Source organism: Oncorhynchus nerka, linkage group LG18 (genome assembly GCF_034236695.1).
Source record: "Oncorhynchus nerka isolate Pitt River linkage group LG18, Oner_Uvic_2.0, whole genome shotgun sequence".
NCBI lineage: Eukaryota > Metazoa > Chordata > Actinopteri > Salmoniformes > Salmonidae > Oncorhynchus > Oncorhynchus nerka.
In genome coordinates, this window is record NC_088413.1 from 4590134 (window position 1) to 4610506 (window position 20373).

Genomic DNA, 20373 nt, shown 5'->3' on the forward strand with positions numbered 1-20373 from the left:
ATAGTAGTAGTAGTAGTATTAGTCCTAGTAGTAGCAGTAGTAACAGTAGCAGTAGTAACAGTAGCAGTAGTAGTAGTAGTAACAGTAGTAGTAGTAACAGTAGCAGTAGTAGTAGTATTAGTCCTAGTAGTAGTAGTAGTAGTAGTAGCAGTAGTAGTAGTAGTAACAGTAGTAGTAGTAGTAGTAGCAGTAGTAGTAGTAGTAGTAGTAACAGTAGTAGTAGTAGTAGTAGCAGTAGTAGTAGTAGTAGTAACAGTAGTAGTAGTAGTAACAGTAGCAGTAGTAGTAGTAGTAGTAGCAGTAGTAGTAGTAACAGTAGCAGTAGTATTAGTCCTAGTAGTAGCAGTAGTAGTAGTAGTAGTAGTAACAGTAGCCGTAGTAGTAGTAGTAGTAACAGTAGCAGTAGTAACAGTAGCAGTAGTAGTAGTAGTAACAGTAGTAGTAGTAGTAACAGTAGCAGTAGTATTAGTCCTAGTAGTAGCAGTAGTAGTAGTAGTAGTAGTAGTAACAGTAGCAGTAGTAGTAGTAGTAACAGTAGCAGTAGTAACAGTAGCAGTAGTAGTAGTAGTAACAGTAGTAGTAGTATTAGTCCTAGTAGTAGCAGTAGTAGTAGTAGTAGTAGTAGTAGTAGTAGTAACAGTAGTAGTAGTAGTAACAGTAGTAGTAGTAGCGGTAGTAGTAGTATTAGTAGTAGTAGCAGTAGTAGTAGTATTAGTAACAGTAGTAGTAGTATTAGTCCTAGTAGTAGTAGCAGTAGTAGTAGTAACAGTAGTAGTAGTAGCGGTAGTAGTAGTATTAGTAGTAGTAGCAGTAGTAGTAGTAGTAGTAGTAACAGTAGCAGTAGTAACAATAGCAGTAGTAGTAGTAGTCGTAACAGTAGTAGTAGTATTAGTCCTAGTAGTAGTAGCAGTAGTAGTAGTAGTAGTAGTAACAGTAGTAGTAGTAACAGTAGCAGTAGGAGTAAGTGTATTATGGGTTTGTGTTACAGACAGCTGTCTGCAGAGGAGATTGCTCAGGTACCAGCCAACTCCACCAGCAACATCCTCAACAGGCTGATGGTGACATATGACTCTCGCATACGACCCAACTTTAAAGGTTAGTTACATATATACAACCAACAACAAGTGTTATACAGTAACAACCCACAGTAACAACCCATGACTGACCTGTTATACAGTAACAACCCACAGTAACAACCCATGACTGACTTGTTATACAGGAACAACCCACAGTAACAACCCATGACTGACTTGTTATACAGTAACAACCCACAGTAACAACCCATGACTGACTTGTTATACAGGAACAACCCACAGTAACAACCCATGACTGAACTGTTATACAGTAACAACCCATGACTCTATTGAACTGTTATACAGTAACAACCCATGACTCTATTGGCCTGTTATACAGTAACAACCCATGACTCTATTGACCTGTTATACAGTAAAAACCCATGACTCTATTGACCTGTTATACAGTAACAACCCATGACTCTATTGGCCTGTTATACAGTAACAACCCATGACTCTATTGACCTGTTATACAGTAACAACCCATGACTCTATTGACCTGTTATACAGTAACAACCCATGACTCTATTGAACTGTTATACAGTAACAACCCATGACTCTATTGAACTGTTATACAGTAACTACCCATGACTCTATTGACCTGTTATACAGTAACAACCCATGACTCTATTGAACTGTTATACAGTAACAACCCACAGTAACAACCCATGACTGAACTGTTATACAGTAACAACCCTAACCCATGACTCTATTGACCTGTTATACAGTAACAACCCATGACTCTATTGAACTGTTATACAGTAACAACCCATGACTCTATTGACCTGTTATACAGTAACAACCCATGACTCTATTGACCTGTTATACAGTAACAACCCATGACTCTATTGAACTGTTAAACAGTAAAAACCCATGACTCTATTGACCTGTTATACAGTAACAACCCATGACTCTATTGACCTGTTATACAGTAACAACCCATGACTCTATTGACCTTTTATACAGTAACAACCCATGACTCTATTGACCTGTTATACAGTAACAACCCATGACTCTATTGACCTGTTATACAGTAACAACCCATGACTCTATTGACCTGTTATACAGTAACAACCCATGACTCTATTGACCTTTTATACAGTAACAACCCATGACTCTATTGACCTGTTATACAGTAACAACCCATGACTCTATTGACCTGTTATACAGTAACAACCCATGACTCTATTGAACTGTTATACAGTAACAACCCATGACTCTATTGAACTGTTATACAGTAAAAACCCATGACTCTATTGGCCTGTTATACAGTAACAACCCATGACTCTATTGAACTGTTATACAGTAAAAACCCATGACTCTATTGACCTGTTATACAGTAACAACCCATGACTCTATTGAACTGTTATACAGTAACAACCCATAACTCTATTGAACTGTTATACAGTAAAAACCCATGACTCTATTGGCCTGTTATACAGTAACAACCCATGACTCCATTGAACTGTTAAACAGTAACAACCCATGACTCTATTGACCTGTTATACAGTAACAACCCATGACTCTATTGAACTGTTATACAGTAACAACCCACAGTAACAACCCATGACTGAACTGTTATACAGTAACGACTCTAACCCATGACTCTATTGACCTGTTATACAGTAACAACCCATGACTCTATTGACCTGTTATACAGTAACAACCCATGACTCTATTGAACTGTTATACAGTAACAACCCATGACTCTATTGACCTGTTATACAGTAACAACCCATGACTCTATTGACCTGTTATACAGTAACAACCCATGACTCTATTGACCAGTTAAACAGTAACAACCCATGACTCTATTGACCTGTTATACAGGAACAACCCATGACTCTATTGAACTGTTATACAGTAACAACCCATGACTCTATTGAACTGTTATACAGTAACAACCCATGACTCTATTTAACTGTTATACAGTAACAACCCACAGTAACAACCCATGACTCTATTGAACTGTTATACAGTAACAACCCATGACTCTATTGACCTGTTATACAGTAACAACCCATGACTCTATTGACCTGTTATACAGTAACAACTCTAACCCATGACTCTATTTAACTGTTATACAGTAACAACCCATGACTCTATTGAACTGTTATACAGTAACAACCCATGACTCTATTGACCTGTTATACAGTAACAACCCATGACTCTATTGAACTGTTATACAGTAACAACCCATGACTCTATTGACCTGTTATACAGTAACAACCCATGACTCTATTGACCTGTTATACAGTAACAACCCATGACTCTATTGACCTGTTATACAGTAACAACTCATGACTCTATTGACCTGTTATACAGTAACAACCCATGACTCTATTGACCTGTTATACAGTAACAACTCTAACCCATGACTCTATTGAACTGTTATACAGTAACAACCCACAGTAACAACCCATGACTGAACTGTTATACAGTAACAACCCATGACTCTATTGACCTGTTATACAGTAACAACCCATGACTCTATTAACCTGTTATACAGTAACAACCCACAGTAACAACCCATGACTGAACTGTTATACAGTAACAACCCATGACTCTATTGACCTGTTATACAGTAACAACCCATGACTCTATTGACCTGTTATACAGTAACAACCCATGACTCTATTGACCTGTTATACAGTAACAACCCATGACTCTATTGACCTGTTAAACAGTAACAACCCATGACTCTATTGACCTGTTATACAGTAACAACCCATGACTCTATTGAACTGTTATACAGTAACAACCCATGACTCTATTGACCTGTTATACAGTAACAACCCATGACTCTATTGAACTGTTATACAGTAACAACCCATGACTCTATTGACCTGTTATACAGTAACAACCCATGACTCTATTGAACTGTTATACAGTAACAACCCATGACTCTATTGAACTGTTATACAGTAACAACCCATGACTCTATTGACCTGTTATACAGTAACAACCCATGACTCTATTGACCTGTTATACAGTAACAACCCATGACTCTATTGACCTGTTATACAGTAACAACCCATGACTCTATTGACCTGTTATACAGTAACAACCCATGACTCTATTGACCTGTTATACAGTAACAACCCATGACTCTATTGACCTGTTATACAGTAACAACCCATGACTCTATTGAACTGTTATACAGTAACAGTTCAATAGAAGAGAGAAGAGGAGGAGAGGAGCTGGAGAAGAGTAGGATAGAGAGAGGAGAAGAGGGAAGAGAGAAAGAGGAGAAAATGAGAGGGGAGGAGAGGAGAGATGAGGAGAGGAGCAAAAGAAGAGGAGGAGAGGGGGAGCAAGAAGAGAGAAGAGGAAGAGGAGAGAAGAGGATTAGAAGAGAAGGAGAAGAGAGAAGAGGTGGAGAGGAGGAGGAGAATAGAGAAGAGGAGGAGAGGAGGAGGAGAAAGGAGAAGAGGATGAGAATAGATAAGAGGAGGAGAGGAGGAAAGGAGAAGAGGAGAAGAGAGAAGAGGAGGAGAGGAGGAAAGGAGAAGAGGAGGAGATGAGGGGACAGAAGAAAGAAGAGGAGGAGAAAGGAGAAGAGGATGAGAATAGATAAGAGGAGGAGAGGAGGAAAGGAGAAGAGGAGAAGAGAGAAGAGGAGGAGAAGAGACAGGAGGAGAAGAGAGAAGCGGATGAGAAGAGAGGAGAGGAGGAGATGAGGGGAAAGAGGAAAGAAGAGGAGGAAAAGAGAGGAGAGGAGCAGAAGAGTGGAGGAGAGGAGAGGAGGAAAGGAGAAGAGGAGGAGATGAGGGGACAGAAGAAAGAAGAGGAGGAGAAGAGACAGGAGGAGAAGAGAGAAGCGGATGAGATGAGGGGACAGAAGAAAGAAGAGGAGGAGAAGAGACAGGAGGAGAAGAGAGAAGCGGATGAGAAGAGAGGAGAGGAGGAGATGAGGGGAAAGAGGAAAGAAGAGGGGGAAAAGAGAGGAGAGGAGCAGAAGAGTGGAGGAGAGGAGAGGAGTGGAGGAGAGGAAGAGAGGAGGAGGAGAAGAGAGGAGAGAAGAGGAAGAGGGGGACAGAAGAGAGAAGAGGAAGAGAGGAGGAGGAGAAGAGAGGAGTGGAGGAGAGGACAGAAGAGAAGAGGAGGAGAGAAGAAGCAGAAAGGAGAAGAGAGGAGAGGGGGAGAGGAGGAGGACAGAATTATTCTGTTTGGTTAATAAACTGAAAGTGTTGTAAGCCTGTGTGTGTGTGTGCGTGTGTCTGTGTGTGTGTGAGAGAGAGAGCCACGGCCATATGCTGCGAATCAGGTTGAGTGGAGCGGAATGATCACATGACTGTCAAGACCACAGAAATGCCAAACACACACACACACACACACACACACACACACACACAGACTGGAATAAAACTGGCATGTTTTTTTTTATGTTGACTCTGTGTGTGTGTGTGTGTGTGTGTGTGTGTGTGTGTGTGTGTGTGTGTGTGTGTGTGTGTGTCCCAGGTGTTCCGGTGGAAGACAAGATTAATATGTTTATCAACAGTTTTGGCTCCATCCAGGAAACCAACATGGTGAGCAGAGTTACTAATGCTAAAACCATGCTAACAATGCTACCAACATTCCAACGTCATCAACATTAGCCTATATGCTATAAACAGTAGCCTGTATGCTATTAACATTAGTCTGTAAACCATCAACATTAGCCTGTATGCTATAAACATTAGCCTGTATGCTATAAACATTAGCCTGTATGCTATAAACAGTAGCCTGTATGCTATCACCATTAGCCTATATGCTATAAACATTAGCCTATATGATATTAACAGTAGCCTGTATGCTACCACCATCAGACTGTATGCCACCATCAGTGGTAGCATATGCTATCAGCATTAGCCTGTATGCTGCCTTCCGGCGCCGACAGAGATGGCCGCCTCGCTTCGCGTTCCTAGGAAACTATGCAGTTTTTTGTTTTTTTACGTGTTATTTCTTACATTAGTACCCCAGGTCATCTTAGGTTTCATTACATACAGTCGAGAAGAACTACTGAATATAAGATCAGCGTCAACTCACCATCAGTACGACCAAGAATATGTTTTCCGCTGGACTCGTAAATCCTGTGTTCTGCCTTACAAACAGGACAACGGAATGGATCGCATGCAGCGACCCAAGAAAACGACTCCGAAAAAGAGGGAAACGTAGCGGTCTTCTGGTCAGACTCCGGACAAGGGCACATCGCGCACCACTCCCCAGCATTCTTCTTGCCAATGTCCAGTCTCTTGACAACAAGGTTGATGAAATCCGAGCAAGGGTAGCATTCCAGAGGGACATCAGAGACTGCAATGTTCTCTGCTTCACGGAAACATGGCTTACTGGGAAGACGCTATCCGATGCGGTGCAGCCAACGGGTTTCTCCACGCATCGCGCCGACAGAAACAAACATCTTTCTGGTAAGAAGAGCGGCGGGGCGTATGCCTCATGACTAACGAGACATGGTGTGATGAAGGAAACATACAGGAACTCAAATCCTTCTGTTCACCTGATTTAGAATTCCTCACAATCAAATGTAGACCGCATTATCTTCCAAGAGAATTCTCTTCGATTATAATCACAGCCGTATATAACCCCCCAAGCAGACACATCGATGGCTCTGAACGAACTTTATTTAACTCTTTGCAAACTGGAAACCATTTATCCGGAGGCTGCATTCATTGTAGCTGGGGATTTTAACAAAGCTAATCTGAAAACAAGACTCCCTAAATTTTATCAGCATATCGATTGCGCAACCAGGGGTGGTAAAACCTTGGATCATTGTTACTCTAACTTCCGCGACGCATATAAGGCCCTGCCCCCCCCTTTCGGAAAAGCTGACCACGACTCCATTTTGTTGATCCCTGCCTACAGGCAGAAACTTAAACAAGAGGCTCCCACGCTGAGGTCTGTCCAACGCTGGTCAGACCAAGCTGACTCCACACTCCAAGACTGCTTCCATCACGTGGACTGGGACATGTTTCGTATTGCGTCAGATGGAAATATTGACGAATACGCTGATTCGGTGTGCGAGTTCATTAGAACGTGCGTCGAAGATGTCGTTCCCATAGCAACGATAAAAACATTCCCAAACCAGAAACCGTGGATTGATGGCAGCATTCGCGTGAAACTGAAAGCGCGAACCACTGCTTTTAATCAGGGCAAGGTGTCTGGTAACATGTCCGAATATAAACAATGCAGCTATTCCCTCCGCAAGGCTATTAAACAAGCTAAGCGTCAGTACAGAGACAAAGTGGAATCTCAATTCAATGGCTCAGACACAAGAGGCATGTGGCAGGGTCTACAGTCAATCACGGACTACAAAAAGAAACCCAGCCCAGTCACGGACCAGGATGTCTTGCTCCCAGGCAGACTAAAGAACTTTTTTGCCCGCTTTGAGGACAATACAGTGCCACTGACACGGCCTGCAACGAAAACATGCGGTCTCTCCTTCACTGCAGCCGAGGTGAGTAAGACATTTAAACGTGTTAACCCTCGGAAGGCTGCAGGCCCAGACGGCATCCCCAGCCGCGCCCTCAGAGCATGCGCAGACCAGCTGGCCGGTGTGTTTACGGACATATTCAATCAATCCCTATACCAGTCTGCTGTTCCCACATGCTTCAAGAGGGCCACCATTGTTCCTGTTCCCAAGAAAGCTAAGGTAACTGAGCTAAACGACTACCGCCCCGTAGCACTCACTTCCGTCATCATGAAGTGCTTTGAGAGACTAGTCAAGGACCATATCACCTCCACCCTACCTGACACCCTAGACCCACTCCAATTTGCTTACCGCCCAAATAGGTCCACAGACGATGCAATCTCAACCACACTGCACACTGCCCTAACCCACCTGGACAAGAGGAATACCTATGTGAGAATGCTGTTCATCGACTACAGCTCGGCATTCAACACCATAGTACCCTCCAAGCTCGTCATCAAGCTCGAGACCCTGGGTCTCGACCCCGCCCTGTGCAACTGGGTACTGGACTTCCTGACGGGCCGCCCCAGGTGGTGAGGGTAGGCAACAACATCTCCTCCCGCTGATTCTCAACACGGGGGCCCCACAAGGGTGCGTTCTGAGCCCTCTCCTGTACTCCCTGTTCACCCACGACTGCGTGGCCACGCACGCCTCCAACTCAATCATCAAGTTTGCGGACGACACAACAGTGGTAGGCTTGATTACCAACAACGACGAGACGGCCTACAGGGAGGAGGTGAGGGCCCTCGGAGTGTGGTGTCAGGAAAATAACCTCACACTCAACGTCAACAAAACTAAGGAGATGATTGTGGACTTCAGGAAACAGCAGAGGGAACACCCCCTATCCACATCGATGGAACAGTAGTGGAGAGGGTAGCAAGTTTTAAGTTCCTCGGCATACACATCACAGACAAACTGAATTGGTCCACTCACACTGACAGCGTCGTGAAGAAGGCGCAGCAGCGCCTCTTCAACCTCAGGAGGCTGAAGAAATTCGGCTTGTCACCAAAAGCACTCACAAACTTCTACAGATGCACAATCGAGAGCATCCTGGCGGGCTGTATCACCGCCTGGTACGGCAACTGCTCCGCCCTCAACCGTAAGGCTCTCCAGAGGGTAGTGAGGTCTGCACAACGCATCACCGGGGGCAAACTACCTGCCCTCCAGGACACCTACACCACCCGATGTTACAGGAAGGCCATAAAGATCATCAAGGACATCAACCACCCGAACCACTGCCTGTTCACCCCGCTATCATCCAGAAGGCGAGGTCAGTACAGGTGCATCAAAGCTGGGACTGAGAGACTGAAAAACAGCTTCTATCTCAAGGCTATCAGACTGTTAAACAGCCACCATTGAGTGGCTGCTGCCAACACTCTGTCATTGACACTGACCCAACTCCAGCCACTTTAATAATGGGAATTGAATGTAAATATATCACTAGCCACTTTAAACAATGCTACCTTATATAATGTTACTTACCCTACATTATTCATCTCATATGCATACGTATATACTGTACTCTACATCATCGACTGCATCCTTATGTAATACATGTATCACTAGCCACTTTAACTATGCCACTTTGTTTACTTTGTCTACATACTCATCTCATATGTATATACTGTACTCGATACCATCTACTGTTTGCTGCTCTGTACCATCACTCACTCATATATCCTTATGTACATATTCTTTATCTTCTTACACTGTGTATAAGACAGTAGTTTTAGAATTGTTAGTTAGATTACTTGTTGGTTATCACTGCATTGTCGGAACTAGAAGCACAAGCATTTCGCTACACTCGCATTAACATCTGCTAACCATGTGTATGTGACAAATAAAATTTGATTTGATTTGATTTAAACTCTCTCCTGGCCCCTTACACTAAGTCTGAATTTGTCCTGCTAGGTGACCTAAATTGGGACATGCTTAAACTACCTGAACCAAGTCCTAAAGCAATAGGGCTCCCTAAATCTTACTCAGATTATTACCAATCCCACAAGGTATGACTCCAAACACCCAGAAAAGGCTACTCTCCTCAATGTTATCCTCACAAATAATCCTGATAGGTATCAGTGTGGTGTTTTCTATCATGTCCTTAGTGATCACTGTTTTACAGCCTGTGTTCATAAAGGCTGCTCAGTGAAACAACCTGTCCTGATTTGTCATAGACGATTGATATAAAACTTTAACGAGCCTTCCTTCATGAACTGGCCTCTGTAAATCTGTATAGAATCAGCTTGATCCCCTCTGTCGAAGATGCTAGGACCTTATTTTTGATATTTTCAGAATTAAAAACAGGTTCGGCACCTGGTTCGACCATGATCTGGCTTACTCCACCTCAACAATCCCATTTGGCAAATTGCTCGGCACACCCATATCCAGGCTGACTGGCCTAGTTGAAAAGCAAAGCACATGTGCGTCGAATATGAAAACTAGACATCCGTCAAAGCGTCCATTAGGTGGACATAAGGCATGGAGATGGGGGATTGAGACAGATATCTAGCTTAAACAGAAAGCGTCCATTAGGTGGTTATAGGGCATGGAGATGGGGGATTGAGACAGATATCTAGCTTAAACAGAAAGCGTCCATTAGGTGGTTATAAGGCATGGAGATGGGGGATTGAGACAGATATCTAGCTTAAACAGAAAGCGTCCATTAGGTGGTTATAAGGCATGGAGATGGGGGATTGAGACAGATATCTAGCTTAAACAGAAAGATTTGGGGAGGGATTTTAATTATTATGCTAATTCGATTTCTATGGGGGAGCGAATGTTGACTCTAGGGGTTTAATTGACTTTGTACTAACAAATGATTGATTGTTGCTAGGACTACCGTGTGAACATCTTCCTGCGTCAGCGGTGGAACGACCCGAGGCTGAAGCTCCCGGCAGACTTCAAAGGAGAAGCGCTGACGGTGGACCCCAAGATATTCCAGTGTCTATGGAAACCAGACCTGTTCTTCGCCAACGAGAAACATGCCAACTTCCATGACGTCACGCAAGACAACATCCTGTTATTTATCTTCAGGAATGGAGACATTCTCATCAGCATGAGGTAGGTAGGTAGGTAGGTAGGTAGGTAGGTAGGTAGGTAGGTAGGTAGGTAGGTCTGTCTGTCTATGAAGTTGGACTCTTTTTACTGACTGAGATCTTATCAACTCATTTTAGACTGATTTTGTTAATAATTTGATTCAGTAATGCCCAGAGCAGAACCCCCTACCGGCAAACAATGAACTAAAAACTCTTAGTCTTATGGGGGCTTATGTCATTTGTGACTGAGACTTGTGTGCTTCCAAAAGTGTGCTTCCAACATTATACATTTTTGATTGCTAGGCATACAAATACAATTATTTCTTTATATCCTTGAAACGAGGTCTAGATGCGTCCCCTAACCCTAACCCGACTACTTTATGAACGACTCCTGGCGGAATACTTGACTGTCGCGAGGAAGATAAGCACAATATTGTTCGAACTGCAGTAGTCCCCCAAACGTTTGGGTTTGGAGTTTCAGTGTTGCGTGTTAAGTAGAGGCATGTGTATGTTATGGTTCTACAAAGCTGTGTCCATTGATAACATTCAATAACCAGTGAATTGGGTTAGGGTTAGTCTATCCACATGATAGACAGCTAGTGGTTGGAGCAATGAAGGACTAAAATGACTGAGGGACTTGGAAAAACTAATCATGACTAACAAGTCAGTAAAAAGAGTCATTTAAAAAGAACGAATAGTTTGCGAACTGCACATCACTACCGCCTGTCTGACTGTCTGCCTGGCAGCCTGCCTGGCTGCCTTTCAGCCTGTCTGTCTGCCAGGGTAGGTGCCTATGTGTGCCCAGTGACTGCCTGGTGTGTGTTCAGGTTGTCAGTGACTGTCTGTTGTGTGTTCAGGTTGTCAGTGACTGTCTGTTGTGTGTTCAGGTTGTCTGTTGTGTGTTCAGGTTGTCAGTGACTGTCTGTTGTGTGTTCAGGTTGTCAGTGACTGTCTGGTGTGTGTTCAGGTTGTCAGTGACTGTCTGTTGTGTGTTCAGGTTGTCTGTTGTGTGTTCAGGTTGTCAGTGACTGTCTGGTGTGTGTTCAGGTTGTCAGTGACTGTCTGTTGTGTGTTCAGGTTGTATGTTGTGTGTTCAGGTTGTCAGTGACTGTCTGTTGTGTGTTCAGGTTGTCAGTGACTGTCTGTTGTGTGTTCAGGTTGTCAGTGACTGTCTGTTGTGTGTTCAGGTTGTCAGTGACTGTCTGTTGTATGTTCAGGTTGTCAGTGACTGTCTGTTGTGTGTTCAGGTTGTCAGTGACTGTCTGTTGTATGTTCAGGTTGTCAGTGATTGTCTGGTGTGTGTTCAGGTTGTCAGTGACTGTCTGTTGTGAGTTCAGGTTGTCAGTGACTGTCTGTTGTGTGTTCAGGTTGTCAGTGACTGTCTGTTGTGTGTTCAGGTTGTCAGTGACTGTCTGTTGTGTGTTCAGGTTGTCAGTGACTGTCTGTTGTGAGTTCAGGTTGTCAGTGACTGTCTGTTGTGTGTTCAGGTTGTCAGTGACTGTCTGTTGTGTGTTCAGGTTGTCAGTGACTGTCTGTTGTGTGTTCAGGTTGTCAGTGACTGTCTGTTGTGAGTTCAGGTTGTAAGTGACTGTCTGTTGTGTGTTCAGGTTGTCAGTGACCCTGTCCTGCCCTCTGGACCTCACTCTGTTCCCCATGGACACACAGCTCTGCAAGATGCAACTGGAGAGCTGTACGTAAAACCTCTCTCTAACACACTCTCACACACGCACGCACAGAGAGACACACGCAATATTCATATACAGTGAGTGCACAAAACATTAAGAACACCTGCTGTTTCCATGACATAGACTGACCAGGTGAATCCAGGTGAAAGCTATGATCCCTTATTGATGTCACCTGTTAAATCCACTTCAATCAGTGTAGATGATGGAGAGGAGACAGGTTAAAGATGGATTTTTAAGCCTTGGGACAATTGAGACATGGATTGTGTATGTATGTGTGCCATTCAGAGGGTGAATGGGCAAAACCAAAGATTTAAGTGCCTTTGAATGGAGTATGGTAGTAGATGCCAGACGCACCGGTTTGTGTCAAGAACTGCAAAGCTGCTGGGTTTTTCATGCTCAACTGTTTCCTGTGTGTATCAAGCATAGTCCACCACCCAAAGGACATTCTGCCAACTTGACACAACTGTGGGAAGTGTTGGAGTCAACATGGGCCACCATCCCACCAGTGATATACATTTATATAGTGTTGTTATTGTAGTTGACTGCACCACCAGTGATATATATTTATATAGTGTTGTTATTGTAGTTGGCTACACCACCAGGGATATATATTTATATAGTGCTGTTATTGTAGTTGGCTTCACCACCAGTGAAATATATTTATATAGTGTTGTTATTGTAGTTGGCTGCACCACCAGGGATATATATTTATATAGTGTTGTTATTGTAGTTGGCTGCACCACCAGGGATATACATTTATATAGTGCTGTTATTGTAGTTGGCTGCACCACCAGTGAAATATATTTATATAGTGTTGTTATTGTAGTTGGCTTCACCACCAGTGATATATATTTATATAGTGTTGTTATTGTAGTTGGCTGCACCACCAGGGATATACATTTATATAGTGCTGTTATTGTAGTTGGCTGCACCACCAGGGATATATATTTATATAGTGTTGTTATTGTAGTTGGCTACACCACCAGGGATATACATTTATATAGTGCTGTTATTGTAGTTGGCTGCACCACCAGGGATATATATTTATATAGTGTTGTTTTTGTAGTTGGCTACACCACCAGGGATATACATTTATATAGTGCTGTTATTGTAGTTGGCTGCACCACCAGTGATATATATTTATATAGTGTTGTTATTGTAGTTGGCTGCACCACCAGTGATATATATTTATATTGTAGTTGACTGCACCACCAGGGATATATATTTATATAGTGTTGTTATTGTAGTTGGCTGCACCACCAGTGATATATATTTATATTGTAGTTGACTGCACCACCAGGGATATATATTTATATAGTGTTGTTATTGTAGTGTACTGCACCACCAGTGATATATATTTATATTGTAGTCGGCTGCACCACCAGTGATATATATTTATATTGTAGTTGGCTGCACCACCAGGGATATATATTTATATAGTGTTGTTATTGTAGTTGGCTGCACCACCAGGGATATATATTTATATAGTGTTGTTATTGTAGTTGGCTGCACCACCAGGGATATTTATTTATATAGTGTTGTTATTGTAGTGTACTGCACCACCAGTGATATATATTTATATTGTAGTTGGCTGCACCACCAGGGATATATATTTATATAGTGTTGTTATTGTAGTTGGCTACACCACCAGGGATATATATTTATATAGTGTTGTTATTGTAGTTGACTGCACCACCAGGGATATATATTTATATAGTGTTGTTATTGTAGTTGACTGCACCACCAGTGATATATATTTATATTGTAGTTGGCTGCACCACCAGTGATATATATTTATATTGTAGTGTACTGCACCACCAGTGATATATATTTATATAGTGTTGTTATTGTAGTTGACTGCACCACCAGTGATATATATTTATATTGTAGTTGGCTGCACCACCAGTGATATATATTTATATTGTAGTTGGCTGCACCACCAGTGATATATATTTATATTGTAGTTGGCTACACCACCAGTGATATATATATATATTGTAGTTGGCTGCACCACCAGTGATATATATATAGTGTTATATTGTAGTTGACTGCACCACCAGTGATATATATTTATATTGTTGTTATTGTACTGCACCACCAGTGATATATATTTTATATTGTTATTGTGTGGCTGCACCACCAGTGATATATATTTATATAGTGTTGTTATTGTAGTTGACTGCACCACCAGTGATATATATTTTATATTGTTAGTTGGCTGCACCACCAGTGATATATATTTATATTGTAGTTGGCTGCACCACCAGTGATTTATATATTTATATTGTAGTTGGCTACACCACCAGTGATATATATTTATATAGTGTTGTTATTGTAGTTGGCTGCACCACCAGTGATATATATTTATATTGTAGTTGGCTGCACCACCAGTGATATATATTTATATTGTAGTTGGCTGCACCACCAGTGATATATATTTATATTGTAGTTGGCTACACCACCAGTGATATATATTTATATTGTAGTTGGCTGCACCACCAGTGATATATATTTATATTGTAGTTGGCTACACCACCAGTGATATATATTTATATAGTGTTGTTATTGTAGTTGACTGCACCACCAGGGATATATATTTATATAGTGCTGTTATTGTAGTTGGCTGCACCACCAGGGATATATATTTATATAGTGTTGTTATTGTAGTTGGCTACACCACCAGGGATATATATTTATATAGTGTTGTTATTGTAGTTGACTGCACCACCAGTGATATATATTTATATAGTGTTGTTATTGTAGTTGGCTTCACCACCAGTGATATATATTTATATAGTGTTGTTATTGTAGTTGGCTTCACCACCAGTGATATATATTTATATTGTAGTTGGCTTCACCACCAGTGATATATATTTATATAGTGTTGTTATTGTAGTTGGCTACACCACCAGGGATATATATTTATATAGTGCTGTTATTGTAGTTGGCTTCACCACCAGTGATATATATTTATATTGTAGTTGGCTACACCACCAGGGATATATATTTTTGGTTGGGAATCATTTGGAATCATTAATGGATAGCGATAATATAACTGTTTTCTCTGAGTTAAGTATTCAAGCCCTTTGTAATGGCAAGCATAAATCATTTCGGGAGTAAAACATTTTTAACAAGTCACATAATAGGTGCTATGGACTCACTCTGTGTAAATAGTGTTTAACATGATATTTGAATGACTACCTCATCTCTGTACCCCACACATGCAATTATCTGTAAGGTCCCTCAGTGGAGCATTGCATTTCAAATACAGATCCAACCGCAAAGACCAGGTTTTTTTTCCAATTCCTTTGATAGATGGGTAAAATAAAAAGCAGACATTGATTATCCATTTGAGGTGAAGTCATGAATTACACTTTGGATGGTGTATCAATATACCAAGTCACTACAAAGATACAGGTGTCCTTCCTAACTTAGTTGCCGGAGAGGAAGAAAACAGCTCAGGGATGACATGAGGCCAATGGTGACATTAAAAAAGTTTGAGTTTAAAGGCTGTGATAGGAGAAAACAACATTGTAGTTACTCCACAATACGAACGTAATCGACAGAGTGAAAAGAAGGAAGCCTGTAAATAATAAAAATCGTCCAAAACATCCTGTTTGCAACACAGTGCCTTGCAAAAGTATTCACCCCCTTGGCATTTTTCCTATCTTGTTGTATTACAACCTGTAATTTAAATAGATTTTTACTTGGATTTCATGTAATGGACATACACAAAATAGTCCAAATTGGTGAAGTGAAATTTAAAAAATAACTTATTTCAAAACATTCTAGAAAAAAAGGAAAAGTGATGTGTGCATATGTATTCACCCCCTTTGCTATGAAGCCCCATAAATAAGATCTGGTGCAAGCAATTACCTTCAGAAGTCACATAATTCGTTAGATTGCACACAAGGGTTAGAGGGTGGACTTTATTTAAGTGTCACACCATCTGGCACATGATCTCAGTATATATACACGTATTCTGAAAGGTCCCAGAGTCTGCAACACGACTAAGCAAGGGGCACCACCAAGCAAGCTGCACCATGAAGACCAAGGAGCTATCCAAACAGGTCAGGGACAAAGTAGTGGAGAAGTACAGATCAGGGTTGGGTTATAAAAAAATATCACAAACTTTGAACATCCCACGGAGCACCATTAAATCCATCATTAAAAAACTGAAAGAATATGGCACCAGAACAAACCTGCCAAGAGAGGGCCGCCCACCAAAACCCACGGACCAGGCAAGGAGGGCATTAATCAGAGAGGCAACAAAGAGACCAAAGATAACCCTGAAGGCGCTGCAAAGCTCCACTGCGGAAACTGGAGTACCGGTCCATTGGACCTCTTTAAGCCGTACACGCCACAGAGCTGGGCTTTATGACAGAGGGGACAGAAAAAATACATTGCTTAAAGAAAAAAATAAGCAACCTCGTTTGGTGTTCGCCAAAAGGCATGTGGGTGACTCCCAAATGTATGGAAGAAGGTACTCTGGTTAGATGAGACTAAAATTGAGCTTTTTGGCCATCAAGGAAAACGTTATCTGGCGCAAACCCAACACCTCTCATCACCCCGAGAACACCATCCCCACAGTGAAGCATGAACATTACAGACTGGGACAAGGAGAGGTTGAACATTACAGACTGGGATAAGGAGAGGTTGAACATTACAGACTGGGATAAGGAGAGGTTGAACATTACAGACTTGGATAAGGAGAGGTTGTACATTACAGACTGGGATAAGGAGAGGTTGAACATTACAGACTGGGATAAGGAGAGGTTGTACATTACCATGAATATGCCTGCCATTACAGACTGGGATAAGGAGAGGTTGAACATTACAGACTGGGATAAGGAGAGGTTGTACATTACAGACTGGGATAAGGAGAGGTTGAACATTACAGACTGGGATAAGGAGAGGTTGAACATTACAGACTGGGATAAGGAGAGGTTGAACATTACAGACTGGGACAAGGAGAGGTTGAACATTACAGACTGGGACAAGGAGAGATGGGAACATTACAGACTGGGACAAGGAGAGGTTGAACATTACAGACTGGGATAAGGAGAGGTTGAACATTACAGACTGGGACAAGGAGAGGATGAACATTACAGACTGGGATGAGGAGAGGTTGACCATTACAGACTGGGATAAGGAGAGGTTGAACATTACCATGAATATGCCTGCCATTACAGACTGGGATAAGGAGAGGTTGAACATTACCATGAATATGCCTGCCATTACAGACTGGGATAAGGAGAGGTTGAACATTACAGACTGGGACAAGGAGAGGTTGAACATTACAGACTGGGATAAGGAGAGATTGAACATTACCATGAATATGCCTGCCATTACAGACTGGGATAAGGAGAGGTTGAACATTACCATGAATATGCCTACCATTACAGACTGGGATAAGGAGAGGTTGAACATTACAGACTGGGATAAGGAGAGGTTGAACATTACAGACTGGGATAAGGAGAGGTTGAACATTACAGACTGGGATAAGGAGAGGTTGAACATTACAGACTGGGACAAGGAGAGATGGGAACATTACAGACTGGGACAAGGAGAGATTGAACATTACCATGAATATGCCTGCCATTACAGACTGGGATAAGGAGAGGTTGAACATTACCATGAATATGCCTGCCATTACAGACTGGGATAAGGAGAGGTTGAACATTACAGACTGGGATAAGGAGAGGTTGAACATTACAGACTGGGATAAGGAGAGGTTGAACATTACAGACTGGGATAAGGAGAGGTTGAACATTACAGACTGGGACAAGGAGAGGTTTAACATTACAGACTGGGATAAGGAGAGGTTGTACATTACAGACTGGGATAAGGAGAGGTTGAACATTACAGACTGGGACAAGGAGAGGTTGAACATTACAGACTGGGATAAGGAGAAGTTGAATATTACCATGAATATGCCTGCCATTACAGACTGGGATAAGGAGAGGTTGAACATTACCATGAATATGCCTGGCATTACAGACTGGGATAAGGAGAGGTTTAACATTACCATGAATATGCCTGCCATTACAGACTGGGATAAGGAGAGGTTGAATATTACAGACTGGGATAAGGAGAGGTTGAACATTACAGACTGGGATAAGGAGAGGTTGAACATTACCATGAATATGCCTGCCATTACAGACTGGGATAAGGAGAGGTTGAACATTACCATGAATATGCCTGCCAACTAATCTACGCATGCTCTGAGAACGCACCCCTCGGCCTTGCGAGTGCTGACCTGATTAAAAACCTTACTTCGCCCTCGAAGAGTGAGATCACCCAGTCCTCTGGGTCAGCATGGCCCTCCCGCACTGTGTGGTGTTGTCATTGTCAAAAGGTGCATAAAATGCATTGAGTTGGTCTGGTAGAGAGGCATCGTTGGGCAGATCACGTCTTCCTTTGTAATCTGTAATGGACTGTAGCTCATGCGCCATGCAGTGTAGCCTGTGAAATAGGAGGCCATGTTACTTCTATACTGTCCTTTTGCTCGTTTGATGACTCTGCAGAGGTCGTAGCCTCGGGGTTGTCTGTGATAGCCTTGTGTGTGGTAGTCCTGTCCTTTAGTTTAGCTCCAACCTCAGTGTCAAACCAGGGCTTTTGATTGGGGAAGCAGCGAACCTTCAGTGTTGGGAACACGTCGCCGATGCAGTTCCTTATGAAGCCGGTGACGGAGGTGTCAAACCAGGGCTTTTGATTGGGGAAGCAGCAAACCTTCAGTGTTGGGACAACGTCTCTAATGCATTTCCTTATGAAGCCGGTGATGGAGGGGGTTAGCTCGTTGGTGTTATAGGTGAAGTCTCAGAACATATTATAATCAGCGCTAGCAAGGGCAGTCCTGTAGCATAATCTCTGATTCTGATGATCATTTCTCAATTGATCGAGTCACTGGGTAGTTCCTGTTTGAGCTTCTGCAACTGACAACTGACAACAACATGGAGGGCAGAGAATCTAAAACGGCATTAATACCATCGTTGCTGAGTGAGTGGTGGACCGCAGTAAGGTGAGCACCATCTGGTAGGGTTTCCACTAGTTACCACAAACACTAAGTCAGAATATATTGTCAAACAACATTTTTATTTTTGGAGTTCATTTAAGGTTTAGGTTAGGCATAAGGTTAGCCATGTGGTTAAGGTTAGGATTAAGGTTAGGGTTAGGCATAAGGTTAGCCATGTGGTTAAGGTTAGGATTAAGGTTAGGGTTAGGCATAAGGTTAGCCATGTGGTTAAGGTTAGGATTAAGGTTAGGGTTAGGCATAAGGTTAGCCATGTGGTTAAGGTTAGGATTAAGGTTAGGGTTAGGCATAAGGTTAGCCATGTGGTTAAGGTTAGGATTAAGGTTAGGGTTAGGCATAAGGTTAGCCATGTGGTTAAGGTTAGGATTAAGGTTAGGGTTAGGCATAAGGTTAGCCATGTGGTTAAGGTTAGGATTAAGGTTAGGGTTAGGCATAAGGTTAGCCATGTGGTTAAGGTTAGGATTAAGGTTAGGGTTAGGCATAAGGTTAGCCATGTGGTTAAGGTTAGGATTAAGGTTAGGGTTAGGCATAAGGTTAGCCATGTGGTTAAGGTTAGGATTAAGGTTAGGGTTAGGCATAAGGTTAGCCATGTGGTTAAGGTTAGGATTAGGGTTAGGGTTAGGCATAAGGTTAGCCATGTGGTTAAGGTTAGGATTAGGGTTAGGGTTAGGCATAAGGTTAGCCATGTGGTTAAGGTTAGGATTAAGGTTAGGGTTAGGCATAAGGTTAGCCATGTGGTTAAGGTTAGGATTAAGGTTAGGGTTAGGCATAAGGTTAGCCATGTGGTTAAGGTTAGGATTAAGGTTAGGGTTAGGCATAAGGTTAGCCATGTGGTTAAGGTTAGGATTAAGGTTAGGGTTAGGCATAAGGTTAGCCATGTGGTTAAGGTTAGGATTAAGGTTAGGGTTAGGCATAAGGTTAGCCATGTGGTTAAGGTTAGGATTAAGGTTAGGGTTAGGCATAAGGTTAGCCATGTGGTTAAGGTTAGGATTAAGGTTAGGGTTAGGCATAAGGTTAGCCATGTGGTTAAGGTTAGGATTAAGGTTAGGGTTAGGCATAAGGTTAGCCATGTGGTTAAGGTTAG

The 20373-nt window shown here is 42.2% G+C and overlaps 1 pseudogene; it reads left to right on the forward strand.

Moving 5' to 3' along the window:
• Nucleotides 1–20373, forward strand: part of LOC115119591 (glycine receptor subunit beta-like) — a 66967-nt pseudogene that overhangs the window by 12752 nt on the left and 33842 nt on the right.